This window comes from Apus apus, chromosome Z (genome assembly GCF_020740795.1).
Source record: "Apus apus isolate bApuApu2 chromosome Z, bApuApu2.pri.cur, whole genome shotgun sequence".
NCBI lineage: Eukaryota > Metazoa > Chordata > Aves > Apodiformes > Apodidae > Apus > Apus apus.
In genome coordinates, this window is record NC_067312.1 from 23,990,387 (window position 1) to 23,999,562 (window position 9,176).

Genomic DNA, 9,176 nt, shown 5'->3' on the forward strand with positions numbered 1-9,176 from the left:
GTTGCATGCACACAGATGACTAATTAAATACGCAGTTAAATGGCTTGACCTGGCACAATTCTGACCATTAAAATCATTAAAGAAACAGACCTTGCAGTTTCCTCAAGGCAAAGTCTTCCAATGAATGATTTTGGTGTCGCAATGGCTTAGGGCAGTTTGGGATGAACAGGGTACTCAAAAGGCACAGGGACAGCCAGCAACTTGGGACCTGGCTACTTGACCCCAACTCTCAGCCCACAACTCTGTCAGCTTTCTCTGTGTCATGGAGACCAGGGTACAGGGGACATGAGGCAGGGGGCAAAGGTTACAGGAAATCAGACAGGAGTACTAATTTGTATTTTGACAAAGCTTGAGCTGAATTCAAGCCTTTTCTTCTAATGCCTGGGCACAATTGCAGTAGGGGATCAACCAGCACCACAAGTGCACATCCCTCTGCTCCTGTCCCTCAGTGGTCCCAGACGGAGCTCAGGACCAAGTCAAGGACATGATGTGACTGGGGCTGGGGCATCACAACTGGCCACTCAGGACCCCTTGCCAACACCTAACATCACCTTTGCAGGCTAAACCATGGGCTTTCCTGGGCTGAGACATGAGTCTGGCTTCAACTATTTGAATAACTACAAGAATGAGTACTTCATTAAACCAAGAGCATCCTTGAAAAGTCTCTGCCTTCATTAGAAAGTTTTCTCTGCTGTTTCCATCCTATAGAGTCTGCCACTCACCCTGGTTTCACTGCTGCTGCCTTCAAGTGCACCAGGCTGGGATGGAGTAGGCATCTTGTTGTCACTAAGTGCAGTTTAGCCTCAGAAATTACTGCATTTCTGCTTACTTAACAAGATCTAATTATTCAGCAGAAGTACTATTTCAACAGAAGCTATTAAAAATCTCTGCCATTATGGTAAGGCACCTGCCTCTATCAAAACTTCGTTTAGCTTATCTTTCTGCTTGACTTTCTGGAGTAATTTTTGAACAGGCAGGTTTTTTTGTTCTGCTAAGAAGATTTCTCTCTGAGAAATAGCAGTATTAATTAGAAATGTTCTTTTGTCATATAGTTTGTAAAACTGAGCTACCATGACATTTTTTACTTTTTTTCTGAGGACAGCAAGGTGAAGCTCTCTCATTTTCACTCACTAATTACCAGGGGAAAAGAAGCATGACAGATGTAAAAATGTTACTGAACAAAAGACAGCAAACTACACGATGTCTTCAAGGGTGATAATGGCATTAATAGACCCTAAGCCAAATATCTTAAAAAAGCTATTGTAGCCTATATAAAGCATGGGCACCCAGGGGAAAACAAAGACAAATGGAAGTCTGATTTATGTTTATTGAACTCAGCATGAAACATTGTTTTGATTTCATTTTTTATTTTGTAAATAATTACACTAATAAATGAGGCATTGGCTGGAGGTTTGACTGACAGCAGCTGGCTGGATTTCTCTGTAAAAGAAGACAAAGGGAAATGTGAATATATGTGTGGTTGCACACATTCCTATTTATTCATCTGCCAGCAAGGCTCAGGTGGGTGGACATGCTGGCCACTACCACCCATCCCATGTCTCATCTGCTGCTGAAGACACATAGTGTGGACATACCCCTGATACTGCTGCACTGCAAGCAGTCACTGGTTTTCCTGGGGATTTGGCAGCTACAACCTTCCAGCATAACTCTGAATCAGAAGTACGACTCTGATTCAGATTCTCTGTAAACGTTGATTCTTGGTGAAATTACCTGCTAGAACACTGCCAGCAAGCATTTTCCTCTGCTTTCCCATCTCAGGATAAGAAAGCAACAGGAGCTACAGAGCCACCTGAGGCCAAAAGCACTGAGTCTGTTACAGACTGTGTGCAGCATTTTGAGTTACACCCTGAAGTGAGCTGACATCCAGTATAAAGTAAGTATGTGGAGCCTTCACACTTATATGGGTCTGCCTTTTTTACAAGCATCCACTTATTCCTTTCACCAGAAAACTCTCTTATTGATGTTCTGAGCACTGCAGAGACAAAACACTCACTCCTGCCAGCTTTATCACTGTTCTGATAGCTCCAGAGACTGTTTTATTAATGTGCTTAGTCTTTTCTCAGAAACATAAGATTCTTCAGAGAAAATATGTATCTCTGAAAGAGCCTGGGCTAATGTGCATAATAGAAAAGCTGAGAAAGAGGAGAGAAAAAAAAGCTTTCCAGACTCACATGAGGCCATGGACTCACTAGCAAGTAATGGCTTTGAGCTGACATGGATCTTCTCCCAGCTCAATGCCCAATCCAATGCTCAGCAGGAATTAAGGACCCCATATGACGCTTTCCCTGGGCACAAGATGGACCTGGAGCAGAGCTGGGGGGACACAACCCAGTGTCTGCAGGTAGAAACCATCCTCTGCAGCTTCCCTTCCCAAATAAGATAGTGATGTTATTGACTAGCCAGGGAACAGGAGCAATGTCTCATTAGTTATAAGGCCAACCACAGCTGTGTGTTGCACTGCAATGGCATGCCTCACCACAGACCAGAGGCTTTAGTGTACAAAACCTTGTGATTCACTGACTTGGTATCCATCCTTGCTTTCACCAGAATGCTTGAAAATATGGAAATAAATTAATAGTATTCATGGGGATGCTAACAAGAAGTTGAAGAAAAGTAGTCAGTAAATGTTTGCAGGAGAATTTGCACCGGAAGTGTCCTTCTGTTTATTGTCTGAAAGGTAAATTAATGTAACATTTATGAATCTCAGTTGATAATTCATAATGTAAACAAATTATATATGATCACAGAATGATAGAATGGTTTGGGTTGGAAGGGACTTTACAGATCATCTAGTGCCAACCCCCCTGCATGGGCTGGGAGACTTCCCACTAGACCAGGTTGCTCAAAGCCCCTGAACACTTCCAGGAAGGGGACATCTACAACGTCCCTGGGCAACCTGTTCCAGTGTCTCACCATTCTTATGCTAATAAATTTATTCGTAATGTGTAAAATATTACATCTTCCAGTAAAATTATAATTCCAGTAAAATCATACATCTTCCAATTTAAAGCTATTACCCCTTGTCCTATTGCTACATGCCTTTGTAAAAATTCCCTCCCCAGCTTCCCTGTAGGCCACTTCAAATACTGGAAGGCTGCTATAAAGTCTCCCTGGAGCCTTCTCCAGGCTGAACAATCCAACTCTCTCAGCCTGTTTTCATAGGACAGGTACTTTAGCCCTCTAAGCATCTTCACGGCCCTTCTCTGGACTCACTCCAAGAGCTCTACGTCCCTCCTGTGTTGAGGACTCCAGAACTGGACATAGTACCACTAGTGGGGTCTCACGAGTGCAGAGTAGAGGGGCAGAATCACCTTCCTAAACCTGCTGTCTACAGCCTTTGATGCAGCCCAGGACACAGTTGGCTTTCTGGGCTGCAAGGGCACATTACTGGCCCGTGTTCAGCATGGAACACCCCCAGGTCCTTCTCCTCAAGGCTGCTATCAAGCCATTCTCTTCCCAACCAGTATTTGTGCTTGAGACTGCCCTGACCTAAGTGCAGGACCTTGCACTTGGCCTTGTTCAACTTCATTATGTTTGCACAGGCCCACCTCTCAAGCCTGTCAAGGTCCCTCTGGATGGCATCTCTTTCCTTCAGTGTGGCAACCACACCACACAGCTTGGTATCATCAGCACACTTGCTGAGGGTGCACTCAGTTGCCCTGCCCATGCTGCTGACAAAGATGCCAAACAGCACTGATCCCAGTACTGACCCCTGAGGAACATCACTCGTCACTGGTCTCCATCTGGACATTGAGCCATTGATCACTACTCTCCGAATGCCACCACCCAGTCAATTCCTTACCCACTGAGCGGTCCATCTATCAAATTCATGTCCTTCTAATTTTGAAACCAGGATGTCATGCAGGACAGTGTCAGGTGCTTTGCACAAGCCCAGGCAGATGATGTCAGTTGCTCTTCCCTTGTCCACCAACACTGTGACCCCATCATAAAAGGCCAGCAAACTAGTCAGGCATGATTTGCCCTTGGTGAAGACATGTCAGTTGCCACCAACCACCTCCATGATTTTTATGTGCATTAGTAGAGCCTTCAGGAGGATCTGCTCCATGACCTTGCCAGGCACAGAGGTGAGACTGACTGGCCTGTAGTACCCTGGGTCTTCTTTTTTCCCTATTTGAAAATGGAGGTTGTGTTTCCCTTTTTCCCTTTTCCAGTCAGTGGGAACTGTACCATTCTGCCATGACTTCTCAAATATAATGGAAAGCAGCTTTGCAACTGCATCTGCCACTTCCCTTAGGAGCTATGGATGGATCCCATCAGGTCCCATGGACTTATGCATTTTCATGTTCTTTAGATAATCTTGAACCTGCTCTTCACCTACAGTGGGCAGATCTTCCTTCTCCCAGTCCCTGTCTTTGCCTTCTGTGACCTGGATGGTGTGGTCAGAGCCCTTTCCAGTGAAGACTGAGGCAAAAAAGTTGTTCAGTAACTCAGCCTTCTCTATATCCTGTATGACAATGTCTCCTGTTTCCTCTGGAGAGGAACGTTTTCCCTGTTCTGCCTCTCATCAAGGATGTACCTGTAGAAATCCTTCTTTTACTCTTGATGCCCCTGGCCAGGTTTAACTCTGTCTGGGCTTTAGCTTTCCTAACCTGATCCTGGGCTGCCTGGACAACTTATTTGTACTCCTGCTAGGCTACCTGTCCTTCCTTCCACCCTCTGAAGACATTCTTTGTTCATATAAGAGTGTCCAGGAGCTCTTTGTTCATCCAAGCAAGTCTCCTTGGCATTCTTGCCTGCCTTCCTCTTTCTTGGGATGCATTGCTTCTGGGCTTGGAAGAGGTAACCTTTGAATATTGACCAGCTCTCTTGGGGCCCTCTCCTGTCCAGGGCTTTATCCCGTTATATCCTACCAAGCAGATCCCTGAATAGGGTGAAATCTGCTTTCCTGAAGTCCAGGTTAGTGAGCTTGCTGCGGACCATCCTTGTTGCCCTACAGATCTGGAATTCCTCCATTTCATGGTCACTGCAGCCAAGGCTGCCCTTAAGCTTCACATGGTCCACTGGGCCATCCTTGTTGGTGTGGATGAGGTCCAGCATAGCACCTCTTCTCATTGGTTCCTCTACCAGTTGGAAAGAGAAACTGTCATTAATGCATTCCAGGAACTTCCTGGATTGCCGGTGCCTTCTGTGTCGTCCCTCCGGCAGATCTCAGGATGATTAAAATCCCCCATCAGAATAACGGCCTGTGAACGGGAAGCTGCACCTGTCAGCCTGTAGAGGGCCTCATCCGGTCGGTCAGCCTGGTCAGGTGCCCTGTAAAGACTCCTGCTGTGGTATCACCTGCCCCTGTTTTCCCTTCAACCCTTAAGCTCTCTGTCAGCTCCTCCTCCTCCATCCATGGACTCCAGCTGGCCGTTGATGTAGAGGGTGACATCCCCTTCTCTTCTGCCTTGCCTGTCCCTCCTAAAGAGCTTATACCCATCCCTTCCTACGCCCCAGTCACAGGAGTCATCCCACCACATCTCAGTGATGCCAGTAACATCACAACCCTGCAGGCTTGCACACATTCACAGGTCCTGTTTATTTTGCATGCTATGTGCATTGCATAGAGGCATTTAAGTTTGACCCCCATCAAAGCTGCTTCACTGCTAGGGTTTCCATTATCCTTCGTTTCAGGTATTTTCCTGCTGGCTTGTGATCCTTCTTCAGGCCCAGGCCATCTCTTACTCAAATCGGCTTCAAAGGGGTGGTAGTGGGATGGACTGAGTATCCTCTCCCTGGGCAACTCTAGTTTAAAGCACTCCTTACTAGATTGGCAATACTGCCAAAGATACTCACTCCTTTTCCCTGAAAGATGAACTCCATTAGCCCCTAGGAGGCCAGGTTTCTCAAAGCTAGTCCCATGGTCTAGGAAGCCAAAGCTCTGGCTTTGGCCCCACTCCCGTGAGCTTCTCATCATCTGATCAGAAAGCTGACAGAGTGCCATGCTGCTGAAATGAGAAGAAATTAATGCCAAATATTCATACTTACCTTCCTGGTTGTGTCTGTTTGCATGTATGGCTCATAGAGGTGACACATGAACAAGCCCATAAAAATCTGACTTCACTGGGGATAGTCTGTGAACAGAAATTAGACTATATTTTTTAAATAAGTTGTGTCCAGTTCAACTGTGAAGAGTTGTCTGACTCTAATAATAACTGGCTAACAGAGATCAAATGGCAAGTATCATATTCAGTCATTAACCTGGTCTAAAAATAATACCCTTAAAACCTTTTGGGAATAAACTCCAATATACTCCAAGGAATCCCAATTGCCTCCTGAACAACCTGGGAACAGAAAGTGCACCAAAATGTGCCAAGTAAGCTACTCACTGTGAACTGTACCCTTGACTCTAACTTTGACAAGTTGCTTCTTAAGGAAATCTTTTTAAATCGATAATGGAGAGTTATGTACCAGAAAAAAAAAAAAAAAAAAAAAGGGGGGGGGATCTGTTTAAGAGCCTTCTTTCGACAATGGAGAGCCCTGACTTTTCTGCAGAACCAAAGTTTATTTAATGACTATTTAAAAGAATAAGGGAAGGAAACGCTACACTGTTTTGTTTCACCGCATCTTTTCTTCTTTTAATCTCTCCCTTTTCCCTTCTTACTCACCCGCAATAAGACTCTGATATTATTGATTCCAGATTTGGGATAGTTCCAAGTCTCAATTTCTGCTTGACACTTTTGTTTCTCTCCATTTGCATAATTTTGCTGATTGCCCTCTCTAGCAACTGCCGTGGGCTTTTTCCAGATTATTTATATATCCCAACCTTTTTCCTAACAGTTAAATTTAGTTTAGTCTCAGAAGTAGACTCCAGAAGAACAAGAAATGCTACCACTTATTGCAACACATCTTAAAATCAATACTATAAAGTTTTCATTCCGTTTCAAAATTCAGAATTTACACACTCACCAGGTTGAATGCGGGTTGGGAAATACAGCACTGTAAGGAGCTGAGCGGGAGCCGTGCCCCACTAACAAGCCCTCCAGGCCGGGAGCAAGGGCCGCGGCGCGGGGCAGCGCACACCCCCGCACACCCCCGCACACACACACGGCAGCGCATGGTCCTGCCTGCGGTGCCCAGCCGCACTGCTGCCGCTGGCGGGGCCCCCGCCGCCTCCCCGTCCCAACCCTGCCCGCTGCCGGCAAAGCAGCAGGTCAGATGGGAAGTTCAAGGGACACGTTTCGTGCTCTTTCACCTACTTGTCAGCTATAACTTTAGGAAAAGGAAAATGGACCCTGTTCAACTGTTCATATAATATAAATATTATAATATTAACATTTTATTAAGAAATATAACATTCTAAAAATAAAATAGTATTTGCTGTTATTAATATGAGATGTGCTCCTGAGGATGCTGTTTCAGCTTAGTATTTTAAGGTGGCAGCACAGCTGCTTCAGCCTTCATTAGGTGAACAGTGTGGTTGGTGGCCAAAGCCACAAAAGTCACATTAGCAATACTGGACTTGCAGCAGCTGTGATAATTTTATTCCCCATTCCAGAGCCACATTTTTTTCCCCACACACTGGAGACAGTAAGATCTTGCAGTAGGTTTTCAATGCCATTTGGTGCCTAGAGCTTGCTATTCTGGTGTCTCAGCCAAATCCTCACCCAAGACAAGCCTACAGATCCTCTCTTGGAATAATGCAGCTAAATGGGGAGCCGTTTCTAATGCAGCAAGAGTGATGACGGTTGAGGTGTAGGAGGAAGCAGTTATGTATTTTCATTCTCCTAAAACAGATCAAAAAGACAAGCTGTTCAAGCCAACGCTGCTCTGATCTATAAAGAGAGCAATTACACCCAGAGCTCTTTCAGAAGGGGAGCATTTACAAACCTGCATCTTCTCACGTTGTTCCCTGAGAAGCTGCCAGATCAGCACTCACAGCCACCACTCTGCTTCACCCCTGGCCACAATGCTGAGTGCCTCTGGCACAGTGTGTTTGCTGGGGTGAACATGCTGCTATGAACTGGAAATCCAAGTCCTGACCCCTGTTACATACAACCAACCCCAGATAAAATTTGAAGGACCTGGGAGGGTGAAAATAAGGGTTAGCTCAATGCTGCCCAGTGGACACTGATGCTGGTCAGCACATGGGAACCACATAATCACAGAATGTTGGAAGGGACCTCTGGAGATCATTGAGTCCAATCCCACTCCCAGAGCAGGACCACCTAGGGCAGGTCATAGAAAACCACATCCAAATGGGTCCTGAAAATCTCCAGAGAAGGAGACTCCACAACCTCTCTGGGCAGCCTGCTCCAGTGCTCTGTAATCCTTACAGTAAAGAAGTTTTTCCTCGTGTTGAAGGGGAACTTCCATGACCCTTGTATCCATCACCTTGTATCCTTTGTACCCATCAGCCTTGTCCTATCACAGAGCATGACTGAAAAGACATTGGCCCCTCCTTCTTGACACCCACTCTTCAGATATTTATATACACTAATAGGGTCGCCTCTCAGTTTTCTCTTCTCTAGCTGAACAGCCCCAGGTCTCTCAGCCTTTCCTCATAAGACAAGTGTTCCAGTCCCTTAATCATCCTCGTGGCCCTCTGTTGGACTCTCTCAGGAAAATCCCTGTCCCTCTTGAACTGAGGAGCCAAAACTGGACACAATACTCCAGGTGGGGTCTCACTAGGGCAGAATAAAGGCTAAGGAGAACCTCCCTCGACCTGCTGGACTCACTCTTCTTAATGCATCCCATGATACCATTTGCCTTCTTGGCCAAGAGGACACATTACTGCCCCATGGATAATTTGTTGTCTATCAGGACTTCAAGCTCCTTCTCCACAGAAGTGCTTTCTAGCAGGTCAGCTCCTAATCCGTACTGGTGCATGGTGTTATTCCTCCCCAGGTGCAGGACTCAACACTTATTCTTGTTAACCTCATTAGCATAGCACTAGACCAGCTTAATTTGGTGCCTCTGCTGCCTTTTGCACCTTGCTTTGGCCCTGGCTGCTGGCCCTGACATCCCCTGCAAGCCTTGCAACTGCCCCCAGCCCTGGCCAGGCCAGCAGCAGGACCAGCACTTGCAGAGCCTTCTTGAAGCAAGGACAAGGTTCCTATGTTTCTTTCCCTTCTGTTCCGCAGAAGCATACATTTTTCATTAAATCCAATTATTATTCTTTTTAAATGACCACTGACGTGCCTGTGAGCCCA

General features: G+C 45.9%; 1 long non-coding RNA gene across 1 annotated transcript; it reads right to left on the reverse strand.

The window, feature by feature from the left end:
• Nucleotides 1-1,307: 1,307 nt before the first annotated feature.
• Nucleotides 1,308-7,108, reverse strand: LOC127395501 (uncharacterized). Its single transcript, XR_007891816.1, has 3 exons — nucleotides 6,934-7,108; nucleotides 6,013-6,098; nucleotides 1,308-1,440 (listed from the first exon to the last, which is right to left on the reverse strand). It is a non-coding gene; the product is annotated as an uncharacterized LOC127395501 (long non-coding RNA).
• Between the last annotated feature and the right edge of the window lie 2,068 nt (nucleotides 7,109-9,176).